Below are 16,888 nucleotides of genomic sequence, written 5' to 3'. Positions count from 1 at the left end.
GCAAATCCTCCCCCGGTGCACACGCACACACACACTGTGTGATCTGAGACATTGTGGACTACAGCCCCCAGCCCCAATACAGCAGTGCTATTGCTAATCCTTCTACCATTATTTCTCTCTTCTCCATGTTGTAAAGCCTTTCTGGTCTTCAAGAATTCTCCTCTCAAATCCAATGCCACTGGAAGAACCGGATGGGCTCCTGATCCCAGGGGAGGGAGGCTCTGGCAAGGATGAGGGGGCTTTCATGGGGGAGGCAGAAAGCACCAAGAGGGCGGGGGGACTAGAGACAGGAGGGTGCACCTCTGCAGTGGAACAGGCAGAAGGGCGGGAGGACGGTGCCGGTGCCGGTGCCGGTGCCAGGAGGTGGTGGTAGCAAGGCTCAAGAGCGAAGGCGGATAGTTGAGTTCATCCAGGGACAGGTGCTTGTTAACCCGACACTAAAGGCCAGAGCTGGACTCATGTCATTTCCAGGTCTTTCCGCATCAGCTCCAGAGCCCTACCCTGGACTCACACAGGGAATCAACGTAAAGTCAGATTGCTCCTGGGAATTTAAAAACCATCTTCCAAGATGCACCCACAGGACCCAGCCTGTATCTTTGACCCCATCGCTCCCTCCTTTCCCATATGCAGTCGGATTCACCTTCTCTGTACATTTTCCTCCAGCCTCCCGGTTCTGATCACCCCCCACCCACCTGCACTTACACGGTTCCCTGTGACTCCCTGTCTGGGTTCCTGCCCTTCCATGAACGCTATCCTCATCTTGAGACACCTCCTCTAAAAGCCCACACCGAGAGCCTGTTTATTGAAGCACGCACACTGACAGCTCTGCAGGCCCACTGGGACCTGCGGTTTACTCACCCTCACGCTCTGTCCTTCCAAGGGTCCCTCTTGCCTTAACCGCACCCACAGGATTTTAATTCATGAAGGGGTCTGCATGGCACATAGGGAGGTTAGTGACACTGAAAGAATGCCTTACTTACATTTCTCAAGAGAATGGGGGCACAGCACAGCACACAGGACCACAGGGAGCACCAGGCTTTGGTCAAGAGGCAGAAGCAGGAGCGAGGGGTAGGCCTAACGGCAGAGCCTCTGCTGGGGTTTCCATGGGAAAGGCAGGCAGGGCCGCTCAGGATTGGCTGGTTCAAATAGTTCCAGCAGACGTGGGGGCATCGGGGCTGTCTCTAGTTGCCTGGGACCTGGCACTGGGCTGGTTTAGGGCAGGGGAAATATATGGCACGTGTGAGAGTGAGATAAGTAGGGGATTCAGAGTATGGAGTCTGATCACAGGGGAAACATAACCGAGTTGGCCATCAGCTCGGCCCACTGATTAGCACATGCCAAACAGAAAAATATACTATCTAAGGAAACACAGAATACCCATCCCCTCACTTCCCCTCATCTAGCTGTTTCCAGCATTTGTTCATCCACTCTTTGCTAATACTGTAGTTCTGTTCTTTAACTTTCTGACACTTTGTTAACACAATCCCATGCCTCAGTGGACTCAAATATCTGCCTTCTCTCTCAAAACTTGCTGCCACCAAGTTCCTGGCACCAGCACCCTCATCCCACCTGCCCTTCTGCCTGTTACACAGGAGAGGTGTTTCCGGTCCCGGTCCTAATGTGGAACCTACTCCAACACTTCCTCGGGGACCCCTGAGCCAGGGACCGCCCCCCACCCCAGTGAACATCAGAATTCTGAAAACATAGCAGCAAAAACAAAAAAACTGCCCTGATCAACTGTGTGTGTGTATGTGTAGGGGGTGGGGGGGGGCAGAATGCTTGTATTTTATATTCCAGACAAAAGACTAGTTTCTCCAATACACAAAGATCACCTCTAATTCAGTGAGAAGAGGACCAATAACCTCACAGAAAATGGGTAAAACATGCAAATAGACAGCTCATAGAAATGGAAATGCACATGGCTCTTGTCTATGAAAACATGTTCAGCCTTACTCAGAGCAAAAAAAATGCAAATTAAAATGACGTCAAGAAACTATCTTTGTCTTCCAGATTGGCAAATATCAGTAAGCTGGTAACACTATGTTGGAGGGTATAGAAAAATGAGCATCCTTGTGTTCTACCGATAAGAGTGAACATTCTTATAAATTCTATGGAGAGCAATCTGCTGATAACTTTCAAAACACAAACCACACAAAGCTTCTGACTCATCAATGCCACTTCTGAGACTTTTTCCCACACGCACCCACTAACACTGCAACTGGCTAAAGCACAAGGATATTCAGAGGGACATTGTTTGTGATGTCCCCAAACAGGAGATTTGTTAACTAAACTACATGCCATCCATGTCATGGAACGTTACATAGCTGTAAAGGAGAGTGAAGAAGCTCTCCATGAACTTATCTGGAAGCTTCTCAAAAGAGCTAAGTGGAGGATTTCCATAGTGGTACTGGCTAAGAATCTGCCTGCCAACGCAGGGGGCTCGGGTTCAATCCCTGGTCCAGGAAGATCCCTCAGGCTGCGGGATAACTAAACCTGCAAGCTACAACTACTGAGCCCAAGCTCCTTGAGCCTGTGCTCTACAACAAGAGAAGCCACCGCAATGAGAAGCCCATGCACCACAACGATGAGGAGCCTCCACTCACTGCAACTAGAGAAAGCCCATGCGCTGCATCAAAGACCCAGTGCAGCCAAAAACAAGAAATAAATAAGAAATAAATTTTTTAAAAAACAGAGAGCAAGCTAAGTGGAAAAAGACCAAATAAGGGACAGAAGAATGCATACAGTGCTGCTACCTTTTGGGGGTAAGATCATACACGCACTTACTGATCTGCGCATGAAATGTCTCTGGAAGAATATGTAAGAAGCTGGTAGAGTTGTCTCTGAGGAGCAGAGGGCGCTGGAGGCCAAAAGAGATGGGTGTGGAGACTTTTTCACTGTGAAATCTTTACACTTTTTGAATTCTGAACTATGTATGTTTTTCTTCTAAAAAAAAAAAAGGTGGGTGTGGGGGCAAAACAAGCAAGATGCAATAAATAAACAAAATCCTCCCTATCGCACTTTCCTTCTGGTTTCTACACTCTCTCCTCACCTTCTGCTGACACGTTTGGAAAAGGCTATCTCCCAGCTGTCCCCATTCCCTCCTGGCCCTTCCTCCGCGATCCCAGACTGACCAAGTCACTGGTCTCTAAATCCAGTGGCCATGTCCCAGTCCTCACCTTCCTTGAAGGCTCCAGTGACTCACTGCAGGCCAGGTCCCCCCTCCTTCATCATCCTCGGGCTCCCCCAGCACCCCACTCCCCAGTTCCCTGCTCAGTCTCTGGGCTGCCTCCCCAGGCCCAGTCTCTGAATGCCAGCACCCCTGGAGCTCACCTCTAGGCCGTCCTCTCTGCTCTGCTCTTTGCGGTCCACAATCCCCCTGGGGTACCTGGTCTACCCAAGGCTAAGCTTGTCATCTACACGCATGTCATTCCCAAACATGCATCTCCAGCTGGACCTCTCTTCTGAGCTCAGGGCCCCATTTGGATGAGTCCCTGGGATTTCCCACACAACAGGCCCCAAATGTAATTCATCAGCTTCCAGCCAGTTTCATCCTCCATACCTGGATGGCTTCCTTGCCTGTGTTCCCTCCTGTATATCCCTTGAACCTGGCCACTCTTCTCCTCCTCCACTACCGTCCATCTAATGGAAGCCTTCCCAGCTCAGGGCCTCTGCATTCCAGTTACCTCTGCCTTGAATATTCTCCTCCACTCCTCATCCCTGCTTTATCTTGATTCTTATCTATCTTCTAGAACTCAGATTAACACCACTTCCTCAAGAGACCTTTCCTAGTCCCTGGGCCAATGACTCTCAAGTGAGGGTGATTTTTTCCAGGGTACATTTGGCAAGGTCTAGAGATGTTTTTGGTGATCACAACTGGGGTTGGGGTATATGGGGAGAGGCCAGGGATGCTGCTAAACATCCTATAACACTCCAGATGGTCCCCACAACAAAGAGTAATCTGATACAGAATATTGGGAGTGGAGATGTGCGAGCCCCGGCCCTGGGTTAAATCACGTCCCATGACATACTTTCATGGCATGCTCCATTTCTCTTGAAGAGCACCTATCACAATCGTGTCAATATTTACCTGTGCAAAGGTATTGGCCAAGTTTCATCTTCTAAGCCTTTTGAGATGAATAAATAAATTAAAGTCACTGGCTTGGGTTTATCTCTATATCTCCAATTCCCATGCCCAGCCTCAAACTCAGCGTTGAGTTTGGTAGTGAAAACATATGGAGAGATACGAAATACTCAGGGCAGGAATGGGCGGTACTGAGCAGGGCACTCTCCGCGTGTCTTGGCCTCCAACTTCGGGGGATCCTCTGTGCCACCTGACGGCAGTCCTTTCCCTGCCCTGGACCAGCTTCTGCCGCTTTGCTGCAGCACCTAGCTCTGCGTAGCTTTGCACACCCCTCAAATCCTGTCTCCACCCAGGTGGTTCCACAGGCCCCTTCAAGCCAATGGATATGCCCTCCTCATCTTGTCAAACTGGTCGCTCCTCCTGTTAAGTTCATCTGGCAGCCTCACCACTACTCACCCAGCACAGACCCAGGTGCCCTGTGCAGCCCACCCACACCCACCCATTCCTTCCACCCAACTCAGACACCAGGCTCCAGCGCTTGCCTTAAGCCTCTCTCCCTGCCAGGCCCTGTGTGACATCACTTTCAGCTCTGCCCATCTCAGATGACAACAGGCCTGTATCATTTCCTGATTAAAACCCCCTTCAGGGCTTCTCACGGCCCACAGCGTGGAGCCCAAGTTTCTTGCCTGGTCCAAGACCCTTCACCCTCCGTGGTCCGCCTCCAGCCCCAAGCACAAACACCTCTGTGCCTCTTGTCTCCTGCCTCAGTCCAGGCCCTCCCCCCGCCCCTCCGTCTTCCCTTTCCTGTCCCCCTCCCTTCCTCTTCCTCTCCTTAGATGCCTGAAGAGCCCATGTTCATCCTTAAGATCTAGTTCCAACTCTTCTTCTTCAATGGTATGGTGGTTCCTCAAAAATTGAAATGTACCACTTCCGTTGAATCCAGCAATTCCACTTCTGGGGACATACCTCAAAGAACTAAAAGCAGGGACCCAAAGAGATATTTGTCTACACATGTTTATGGCAGCTGTACTGAGAAGAGCCTAAAGGTGGAAGCGACCCATGTCCTTTGATAAACAAAATATGGTATATTGAACACTGGAATCTCATTCTACTTTCAAAAGTAAAGAAAATCTGATGTATACCACACCAATAAACCTTAAAACACAATACTAAGTGAAAGAAGCCAGACACAAAAACCCTTATGCTATAAGATTCTGCTAAAAAGAAAAAAAAGACTACTTACATGAGGTACCCAGAAAGCAGCATGGTGGTTACCAGAGGCAGAGGGGAGGAGGGAAAGGGTGGCCAGTGCCTCCCGGGCAGAGTTTTGGTTTTGTAAAGTGAAACGAGTTCTGGGCTTGGATGAGGAGGAGGATTGTACAACAATGTGAATGTCCTTAATGACACTGAACTGCATGCTTTGAAAAGATTAAAATGGTAAATTAAGTTGTATGTTGTGTACATTTTACCACCCACAAAAAAGGCAAAAACCAAAACTCACACCCAAGCTCTTCTTGTTGAAATCCCCTGCACGCCACCATTACCTCCCCAAACCCAGGCACACCTCCCACCTACCATCCCCGATTCCCTACCTCACCCCCTGGGTGGAGCTGACCAGACCCTCCTCTGGGCACTGCAATTACAGACTGACCTCTGCCCTCCCAAACTGAAGGCTTCTGCTGGAGAGGGCTGTGTCTGACTCCCTGCTCCTTCTGCAGCATCCAGAGCAGTCTCTCATCCTTCAGTGAGAATCAGAAGAATGAATAACCCAAACCAGTCATTCTGGGTTCATACCACCCCAAATTTCACAGCCTGTTGCCCTCAGAACAGTGATTTACTACTAAGACTCACTGACAAACTCCTCCCATTCCTAGAGAAGATAAATCTTCACCCTTCCATGAAGCAAAAAGGTCAGAAGGGGCTTCCATGGACGGTTAATAAACAACTAACTCAGGAGGAATAAACACAATAAAACCAGGGCTGGGTTGGGGTAAGAGTACGTGGCCCTTGGGTCTGCCACCCCGTGCTCTGCCTTTCCCTCCTCTGCATGGCGGGTGGCCGCTGATTCACTTCCTGGGACCCCTTCCAGGGCAGCAGGAAAGGGGACCATGGAGGAGCCAACTCCTCAGGGCATGTAGAGATGATTAGTCACTGGCTGGAAGGCTGCTGACCTTAGTTCCTGGGCCGACCACAGGCCTGCTTCTCCCGCCCCCCTGCCTTCTTATGCAACCCAAGGTCTGGGAGGCAAAGAGACCCAGCAAGAGGACCAGTGGGCCCAGCGCCTTTCCTGTTCTCAGAGCTCACACGGCCCCCATAAGCCCTTGGAGACCCCATGGACGGGCTCCTCACATACACATAGTTCTCACTTCCAAAACGGGGCTGAAAGAGATGTCTTCCTGGTCCTGAGGGTAGTCATTGGGAGGATCTTCAGAGATCATCTAACCCCATGGTTCTCAATTAGAGGTGATTCTGCTGCCAGGGGTCAATTGGCAACATCTGGAGACATTTGTGTTTGTCAAGAAAGGGGAGAGAGGTGGTCCCCAGCATCTAGAAGGTAGAGGCTGCCGTCAAAGCATGGGCCAGCCTGGCAGCACAGAAGTCTCTGGTCCAGAGTGTCAACAGTCCCCGATCCCAGCCAAGCTGTCTCTTCTACAGATGAGGAAACTGCGACCCAGGGAGGGACAGGGCCAAAACCATACTGTGAGTCAGATCGAGTCAGAATTAGAGTCTCCAGGGCTCCCCACCAGCCACTCCAGCCTTCAGCTCCCAAGACTCCTGCGACTGACTCAAAGACAGGTGGCCAGCTGGCCAGGCAGAGGGACTCAGGACCCTGAGATCTAGACAACTCCTGATGGCTGGGCTCCGTGCCTCCGGCGGGCTCCACTACATCGCACTAGGGCCAGCCTGACCACAGGGCTCCCACATAACCAAAGAGGAAGAATGTCTTCAGGGGCTACAGTGTGCCCAGGCAAAATGCCCATGTGAGGCTTAGGTAAAAGTTACCGTGTAAGTCCTCACAGAGCTCTCTGGGGTGGTCCTGGCCTGGGGTCAAAGCTGGAAGAGGGAGCAACTCTGTAAGATAAACCCTGGGTAAAAGGACAGGGCACGGGTGGAAAACACGCCTGGAATTGCTGCTTTGGGGGAACGCTTTTTCCCTGGCTGCCAAAAATGATTGTATCTCTCACACCTGTGAGCTCCTCGATGCCATTTCAGAATAACACCTGGAGTCATCCTTGTCCTTTTACCCCAGAAGCCAATACTATGTCTCCCACCACAGATCAGACACTAGGGTGTAGGTCCAGCCAACAGCACTGATGATGAAACCCCCGTTATTCATGAAAGGCTGACTCACATCATGTCACAACAGGCAAACTTTTCCATCCACTGTTGCTGAAAGTCACCAGACTTGTAGTGATGGTGGTGATAAAGAGGAGGCAAGGAACAGGAGTGTCTGAGCTATGTCTCATGTCAGGGTCTCCCCTCCTCACAGGAAGAGAGCCCATGAGGACTGGCTGAGGGACAAGAATGGGGGGAAGGAACTAGAGTGGCCTCAGAAAGAGAAGTCCCCATTACAGACTCATTTCTTCACAGAGTATTAGCATTGTTCCCTCTACCTGCCCTGCTCTAGTCCTCCCCAGTTTTCCCAATGTGCTGGTAAACCCCCACACATCCTTCAAGGCCCAACTTCTGGAGTCCCTCTCCCAACATCAATTCTAACTCTTAATTTGGCAAATCACAATGCGAATGGGAGAAGACTTGGAGGTCAATAGCAGGGGAAACGCTAAAGTTCCCTATGGATCTAACGTGGGGGCCTGCACAGGATCTGCTTCCCCTGTCTCCATGTGTGTGCACACCATCCTGGCCTCCAGGCTCTCTGTCCTGTCTGTGTGGCCTGTGTGGCTGACTGCAGTAGCATGGCATGGAGGCTGAGATTTCAGGGTCTGCTGCTAAGGCGCTTCAGTTGTGTCTGACTCTGTGCAACCCCATAGATGGCAGCCCACCAGGCTCCACCGTCCCTGGGATTTTCCAGGCAAGAACACTGGAGTGAGGTGCCATTGCCTTCTCCTTCAGGGTCTGGAGCCAGACTAATTCTGCTACCCTTCTCCCTGCAACTGTCATCTTGGCCAAAGTTATATCACCTTGCTGAGGCTGTTTCCTCATCTATAAAATGGAGATGATACAGTTTCAACCTCATGGCTGTTGTAAGGATTCCCTAGGACAAGCACTTAGAACGGTGTCTGGCACCCAATTAGCATTCAGTGAATGCTGATTACTATGACTAAAGATGCAGCCCTGCTCATCCCTGCAGTTAGAAAAGGCAGGGTCTACATTTCCAGTGAGTGTGAAGAGGAGACACCTGTAGGGACCTCATCTCCTGTTCTGGCAACAGGAGGGTTGCTTGCCATCAGTGGGAGGGTTTCTTGCCATCAGTGTCTTTTCCTCCAATAAACACCACATGGCCTTGAGTTTTCCCTTAGAACACAGACAAAAGTCCTTTGCAGAAACAACAGTGGCTGGAAGAATGATGCGGGGCAAGGGAGGCTTAAATTGCTCAGTGCTGGTGAATGTGTGGATGTATCTCCCATATTTTCTATCCCATAGAAAGTTCCAGCTTCTACCCTACCCACCCCCACCCACACACACCCAGGCTTCTCCAACCTGCTTGTCCCGACACAGCATCCTGGAAATTCAAGCTCTTGGAGCCTCCAGTAAACCACTCGTTGGATTCCTAAGGGAGGCCTTGGAGCCAGGCGCCCTGAGCAGAACAAGGTCCTTACTCTTCCAGGCCCGCATGTCTGGTTGCACCTTCTCAGACTGGTCTGTGATCCTTCCCCCAGCAGATCAGAAGATTCATCTCTTTCCCCAGGGCCATCAGGGACTTGACTTTGGTCCTCTTGGGGGTGGGGGTGGGGGGGGTCTCTAGGGCCTCGGGGGATTTGAAAAGGTTGCCTGGAGAGGGCACTGTTTTCACCACTAACAGAGGCATAGCCCACCTCTGGAGAGCAGCAGTTTCTTTGGGGATGGGGGTCTGATGGGGAGCACTCCCCATCTGGCTCTCTCAAATCACTCTATGTGGATGGTGATATATTCAGCTAGGAGCTTCCCCCTGAGTAACTGGAGGCAGTTGGCCTGAAGGTTCTTGCTGAGGCAGCTCCTAAGCACCCCTAGCAACCTGGTGCCTGGGACAGAGACCCAGCTTAGAACTGACTCGAATCCAACCAAGAAAAGCTCCACCTCTGCCTTCAAGATGTCACTCCCTGTCCATCAACAGAGGAATGGATAAAGAAGATGTGGTACATATACAAAATGGAATATTACTCAGCCATAAAAAGGAACACAATTGTGCCATTTGCAGAGATGTGGATGAACCTAGAGACTATCATACAGAGTGAAGTCAGAAAAACAAATATCACATGTATAAAATGGGCTTCCCAGGTGGTACTAGTGGTAAAGAACCTGCCTGCCAATGCAGGAGACATGGGGATTCGATGCCTGGGTGGGGAAGATCTCCTGGAGGAGGGCACGGCAACCCACTGCAGTATTCTTGCCTGGAGAATCCCATGGACAGAGGAGCCTTGGCAGGCTACAGTCCATGGGGTCACAAAGAGTCAGACACGACTGAAGTGACTTAGCACACACACTGGTATAAAATAGATAAGTACTGAGAAACCTACTGTATAGTACAGGGATCTCTGGTCCGTGGTGACCTAAATGGGAAGGAAATCCAAAAAAGAGGGGATGTATATAAAACTATAACTGATTCACTTTGCTGTATGGTAGAAATAAGCACAACACTGTAAAGCAACTATAATCCAATAAAAAAAATTAAAAAGAAATAGAGGTCACTCCTCATCTCTGGGCCTCAGTCTCCCCAGCTGTACAATGAGGAAGGGCGGCCTGGACGTGTTCATTTATTCAACATACGTGAAATAAGCACCTACTGCACACGAGGCACCGCTCTCGCTCTTGGAAGTAGAGTAGTGAATAAAACAGCCTGAAAGCCCTGCCCTCATGGAATCTAACAGGGAAGACAGCTGATAAACAAGACTTTTAAGGTGAAATACACAGGATATCAAATCAGTCAATCGTATCGGAAATCAACCCTGAACATTCACTGGAAGGAAGGGTGATGAAGCTCCAATACTTTGGCCACCTGATACAAAGAGCTGACTCATTGGAAAAGACCCTGATGCTGGGAAAGACTGAGGGCAGGAGGAGAGGGCGTGACAGAGGATGGGATGGTGGGATGGTGGGATGGCAGCACTGACTCGATGGACATGAGTTTTAGCAAACTCCAGGAGACAGTGAAGGACAGGGAAGCCTGGGGTGCTGCAGTCCATGGGGTCGCAAAGAGTCGGACACGACTTAGCGACTGAACAACAATGAACAACAGGATGTTAGATGGTGATAGTGCTGTGGAAAGGAGAGCACAGAAGAGGTGTAAGACTGTGAAATCTAAGGCTTATTCCAGCTGAGAGATTCTGGGTCTAAAGCTCTTACTCCACTGGGTTCTCATTAAGAGCCAGGAATGGCAGTAGGAAGCCGGGCAGGGCCTATGAGTGTAGGAGCCACTGGTGTGTGTGTGTGAAAGGTGGGGGTGATGGTGGAGGCAAAATGCAGGGCCTTGAATCCCAGCTATGCTCTCAGTGGCCTTCCCCAAGCAGAACTGGCCAGCTCTGGGTATTCTGGTCTGTTCTCAGGCCAAAGCAGACACCACGTCTGCTAAGGAATCCAAGGTTATAGGGTTCCTGGCAGAGCTTCAGATGTCTTCAGGGCACTACCACAGAAAGTCTGCTACACCCTGCCTTTCCACTCGATGCCAGCCTTGGATCTCAGACCCCCCCACCCCCCCATCCCTCCTAGAATCTCCCCTGTGTTGTAGAGTATCCCTTCTCCTTACATGGCTAGAGAGGGGTGATTTTTCACCAATTTTTAGCCATTTCTCTTCCTCTAGAGATTATTTTTGATTGACAGGTACTTCATGTGAACCTACTGTGTGCTCATTATGAGGAGTGCTCTTAGAGGGACATCAAGTTGTGTGATCACTTCCTGGAAGGAATTTACAGCCCACCTGAGGAGGTCAGGCCAACAGACAAACATGTGAGGAAATACCTCTCAGTTTGCTTTGCAGCTTACAGAGCCATTTGGACTACATACTCTTGCATGAAACCATGCAGTCTATTGTTCCCATTTTGCAGATGAAGAAATTGAGTCCTTTTCCCTAAATCCGTGGTGTCCCATGGAATGGTAAGGAGAGGAAGAAGGGAATGAAGACTAGCATTTCCAAATAAGATTTCCTGGAGAAATGGGTAAGACTTTGGTATAGATGGGCCAAAGGCCCTCTGCCTCCGTCCTAGAGCAAGGCCATGTTGGACATGTAACCCACTACCTGCTGCTTCTCCTAGCCTAACCAGAAGTGGATGGAGGGTAAAGTGAAAGGCCAGCTGTCTGGAAAGACAGATGGGATTAAGGACATGCTCACTGGCTTAAAAAAAAAAAGTTGGGTAAAGATTTCAAGGGCCTTCAGGAATGGCATTGGACACCTTTCTGGTCTGACTTATCAGAATGCCCTTTCTGTTCCACAAGGGCGAAGATCCGTCAGCTGGAAAAGAGTCTTTGCTGTTTCAGGTTAATTCATTCCATTCTTGTGGGGCACCATCAGGTATTATGGCTATGTGTGTATGCTAAGTCACTTTAGTTGTGTCTGACTCTTTGTGACCCCATGGACTGTAGCCTGCCAGACTCCTCTGTCCATGGGATTCTCCAGGCAAGAATACTGCAGTGGGTTGCCATGCCTCCCTCCAGGGGATCTTTCTGAACCAGGAATCCAACCCGCTTTCTTGTCTCCTGCACTGGCAGGTGGGTTCTTTACCACTAGCGCCACCCGGGCTACAGTAGCTTAGCAAGGAGCTTGCCCTCTCTTGGAAGAGCTTCCCGACAAGACTTTAATTCTTCTTGGAGGTGTGCTTCCTACCCCTTTCAGGGGAAGAACCTCAAGAGAGGGAGAGACGAAATGAAGCCTTGATGATCAGGGGCCCAGCAAAATGGAGAACCAACAATCTGACTGTGGTTTGTGGTCCAAGTCCACCACTTTTCTCCAGCAAATTACTTAACCTCTTGGAGCCTCCGTTTTTGCCCATCTGACAATGGAAAAAGACCTACTTCCTCACTGGTTAATGGGGCGGGGGTGGTGGTGGTGGGTGAATTCAGGGAAGTGCCCATGTGAGTGCTGTTAGCTCCTCTCTTATCCTCTGACCTCCTCCACCTGTTCTCTATACCTCTGCGTAGTTAGGATCATCTTTGACCCTCTTCCTCACACACAGCTGAGCGCTCCTCGCAGCCTAAGCAAGAGGAAGCCCATTCTGTTCAAATGGTCAAGGGTTATAGAGCTCGCTCTAATCGCCCACCCTCTATCCCTCTGCCTACCCTCTCTCCTTAGTGATCATCCTGAGGAGTGGGGGAGGGAGGAGGGGAGTGGAAAGGGAAGCGGAGGGAGGGGGGCTGTGGAGGATGCCCAGCAGGGCTGTGGCCTGAGGGAGGCAAGATAGAAGCCCGGAACTCCTCGTGGCTGGGCACCCAGTCATTCACGGTCCTGACGGTGACCCCCCACCCCCACCCCCACCGGGCAGAGGGCTGCCCCCTCACCCGCCCCCGGTCTGGCTCAGACGAGTCTCCCTCCTATCATACATCTTGGCCGGGGGAGGCGGGAAGCACAAACGTAAACATCCCTTAAGAAATCGCCAACTCTGCCTTCCCCATCTAAGGATATATATTTTTCTTAAGGAATCGAGGAACAAGGGGGAGGGACGCAAACGCTCAGAAGAGCGAGAGACGGGAAAAGCTAGAAGGCAAACTTCACTCGGATCTTAGCGGGGACCCTGTGCCAGGGCAGCGGCCGTCCCACCTTCGCATGGGCTCCTGGGCGGAGAAGTGGGGGCAAAAGAGGCTGCATTTCACGGCCGCCGGGTGCAGGGCCGTCCCGGAGTAAACTTTCCAAGAGCCGCCCGGGGAGCCGCCGCCGGACTCCAGGGAGCCCGAGGGGGCGGCGGCCGAAGTGGGGTGCGCGTGGACGGGGAGGCGGAAGGACGCGCGTCATGGGGCAGTCCTGCCCTCGGTTACCTGGGCTCCGAGGGTCCCGGGCATCCGGCAGAAAGGGCGCAGGGACTCAGCACCAGCAGGAGGAGACCCGGACTCCTCCCGGCCGCGTGTGCCGCTGGAACGCCGGCTCGCTGCACCTGGCCGAGCGGTCGGCGCGCCTCCCCGCGGGCCCCGCCCACCCCGCCCGCGCGGGGCGGGGCCGGGCGGGCGGGGGCGGAGCCGAGGCGGGGCTCCGCTCGCATCTGCCGGCCTGCACCTAAGAGCGAGCCACCCACGCCCGACTCCGTGACCTCCCAGGGGTCGCCCCGCCCCTCGCCAGCCTGAGGTGCGAGCCAAGCCCGGCGCCCAAGTGGAGTTGGAGAGGTCCATGGGCCCCCTGTCCCCTGCAGCTTCCACGCCCACCTCCACTTCTAGGAACAGAGGCCTGAGAGCTCCGAGGCCTCCTGGAGGGCAGAGCCACTGAGCCTGCCCTTCAGAAGAACGCATGGGGTGGAGCACAGGGATAAAACCCCCGGGCACCCGCAGCCGCACCCCACCAGTGTCCTCTCCCCCGTGGGAGGGGCTCTGGGCCGTTGGCGGCCCCTGTGGTCAGCTCCACCCAGCTGTCTGAGGAGTGCCCCAGCGAGAGGGGGGGTGCCACCCTCACCCTTTCCCCAGGCCCCCATTTCTCAGGTCCGGAAGGTGCTCCACCTGGACCTCTGCCACTCAGCAGACACGGTGATAGTCAAAGGGACACATAGGGCAAAGGAAAAACGACACGCACCCCGGCCACCCCCATGACCACCTTCACCACCCAGACGCCCTGGCTACCCAAGGTTGCCACCCCTTGCGGCCTCAGCCCTCCTCCCCCCTAGAGGAACTCTGAACTCCCAGACTAATGTGGAGGAACATCTCACCTGTGGCCCCAGGCTCTCTGAGCTCCTTCTGCTCCCTTCTTTGCCATGTCTGCTAGCTGTGCAAGCAGCAGCAAGAGCCCTGGACCTGGAGTCCAGAGACCTGGGCTCTAGCCTCCATTTAGTTCTGTCACCTGGGGCAAATCGCTGTCCTTTGAGTCTCAGTTTACGGTGAGTGGGTTGCAGTTGATCTCTAAGGCCTTTTTTGTGCTTCGTCGCTCAGTCATGTCGGACTCTTTGCAACCCCATGGACTGTAGCCCACCAGGCTCCTCTGTCCATGGGGATTCTCCAGGCAAGAATACTGGACTGGGTTGCCATGCCCTCCTCCAGGGGATCTTCCCAACACAGGGATCAAATCTAAGTCTCTGGTACTGCAGGCAGATTCTTCACCATCTGAGCCACCAGGGAAGCCCAAGAATACTGGAATGGGTAGCCTTTTCCTCCTTCAGGGGAACTTCCCGACCCAGGAATGGAACTGAGGTCTCCTGCAGGTGGATACTTTACCAACTGAGCTACCCGGGAAGCCCAAGGCCTTTTTATGGATCCTCAACCACACTATTGATCATCTGGCTTATTAGCTTTTCCTGTAGCTACATACCTTGTAAGGGGGTGGGTGAGTGGGTGTGTGAGTGTGTGTGTACTAACCTGGCCTCTCAGACTTAAGTTCTTGAAGGGAAAGTGATGTGGCTGCACAACCAGGCAGGCAGTCATCCTGTGCAAATCAGATCCTAACAAAGAGTCAGTCCTGGGCAGGAGCGGGGATCGGGATGGGGAACACATGTAAATCCATGGCTGATTCATGTCAATGTATGGCAAAAACCACTACAATATTGTAAAGTAATTAGCCTCCAACTAATAAAAATAAATGGAAAAAAATTTAAAAAAAATTTAAACATGAAAAAAAAAAAAAGAGCCTGTCCTAGCTTTTGCTGAATTCAGAGTGGCCCTGTACAGGTCCCTTGTAAACAATCCTGGCTTTGCCTTACAAGGGTATTAGGGGACCAGATGAGATATGAAGTTCTTTGAAGGGGGAAGGCAAAGGGTGTGTGCTTTTTTTTTTTTTTTTTTTGATGGCCATGGCAGTGATGGGCTTCAGAGACAGAATGGGTTATGAGGCATTTGAAGCCTACAACTGGCCTCATCCCCACCCTGTAGACACTACGGCAGGCACAGGCACCCACCCCACAGTCATACACAGACAGCAGGAAGGGTGAATAGAGATGCAGTGACCCAGCAGACTCCCAGTCACTGCAGGCCTCTGGGTTTGCAGCTTGGGAAACTAAAGAGGGAAGATTAATGATAAGAGTTTACTAAGGTAAAGAGACATGGTCAGTGGATTACTGATTAATCAATCAGAATGTCTTGGCAGAACACCTGGTCAGCACGTGCCACAAATACCCACCTCTGCTCTTAGGGAGATTAAGGTTAAGCTGAATGATTAAACGGGAGCCCTTTGGAGAAGGATGTGGAGGAATGAGAGGCTCTTGGGGATGGTGAGACTCAGGGAGAGCAGAGCAGGGGGAGAGGGGCCAGACGGCTTAGACTTAGACCATATGAAGAACTTAGGAAATACTGGGTTCAACTCCCCTGTTTCATAAGTGAGGAAATGGAGGCCCAGAGAGGGGAGGTGACCTGCCCAATGTCACACAGCAATGAGTTAGCAGAGCTGGAACTTGAACCAGGACCTCAGGACTCTGTACTGGGTTTGGGCCTCCCAAGGAAATGGGAAGCCTGGGAAGGACAGGGGTGTGCACTAGTGCCTAGGACAAGCATTCTAGGCAGGAAGAGAAGCTGCACCCAGGTGCCGAGGTGCGGACAACCGGAGGGGAGGGGCTGGACAGCCCGGCTGACACCTGGAGACCTTGGAGGATTTTGAGGGCACATCTGTTGGGCGATGTGAGCTATGGGGTGTTCCTGGAGATACACAGGCCCCCAATTACCCAGTGAGGTAGCAGGAAGGCATGAGGAATCCTGGGAAGAGCAAAGCAGGGAATTCCCTGGCAGTCCAGTGGTTGAGACTCTGCTTTTACCAACCAGTCAGGGAAAGGTCCCACAAGCCATGTGGCTTGACCTCCCACCTCCCTGACAAAAAAAAAAAGAGAGAAAAAGAGAGAGAAAAAGAGCACCCGGAGTCAAGTGGCCCTGAGCAGTTCCTTCACTTTTCTGACTCTTGTTTTTTTATCTACAGAGCCAGGATCATAACCTCTTTCCTTTTCGGGTATTGTGGTGACCACAGGTGCATTTGGAAGTGGTCTGTAACCTTCAGAATGTATTCTGAACGTGATGTTTTGGGTTTTGTTGTTTCACGTGCCTCCATTTGTGGAATTGCCCGTGTTGGATTTGGCTCAGCATGCCTCTCTGTGGCAACAGGTGGATAAAAGGTAGACCAGGAAGAAATGAGATGACAGTCATAAATGTCACTTCTCATTCAGACGCCTTGTGAACCATAACTCAAATCATCCTTTTTGGGAACCTAGCCCCGCCCCATCCATGTGACCTGGAGTCTCCCTTCTTTCTCTCCCTGGCATCTACACTTTTAGGGTGCAGATGTAGGAACTTACTTTTCCCAACCAGATGCCTATTCCTCTGGGGGCCAGCGAGCTCCTCCTGGGTGGGCCCAGACCACCTTCTTTGTTCAAAAGGCTGTCCAATGGCTGAAGAGTGCAAAAGAAGTCATTTGGTAGTGACGGGGATGGACCTAGACTCTGTCATACAGAGTGAAGTAAGTCAGAAAGAGAAAAACAAATATCATATATTAACGCACATATATGGAATCTAGCAAAATGATACAGATGAACCTATTTGTAGGGCAGG

At 51.6% G+C, this 16,888-nt stretch overlaps 1 protein-coding gene across 3 annotated transcripts in view; it reads right to left on the bottom strand.

The window, feature by feature from the left end:
• Nucleotides 1–13,322, bottom strand: part of PAQR5 (progestin and adipoQ receptor family member 5) — a 91,754-nt gene extending 78,432 nt beyond the window's left edge. The window contains exon 1 of one of the 3 annotated variants that reach the window (XM_043470914.1): nt 13,202–13,322. The gene's annotated coding sequence lies outside the window, so the exon portion shown is untranslated. Of the gene's footprint in view, nt 1–5,673; nt 5,867–13,201 lie in introns of those variants that run through there. The other 2 variants (XM_043470915.1, XM_043470916.1) reach the window with 2 other exon arrangements.
• Between the last annotated feature and the right edge of the window lie 3,566 nt (nt 13,323–16,888).

This window comes from Cervus canadensis, chromosome 6 (genome assembly GCF_019320065.1).
Source record: "Cervus canadensis isolate Bull #8, Minnesota chromosome 6, ASM1932006v1, whole genome shotgun sequence".
Taxonomy (NCBI): domain Eukaryota; kingdom Metazoa; phylum Chordata; class Mammalia; order Artiodactyla; family Cervidae; genus Cervus; species Cervus canadensis.
Note: the sequence above shows the minus strand (reverse complement) of the source record. Positions and strands in the feature narration are given on the sequence as shown.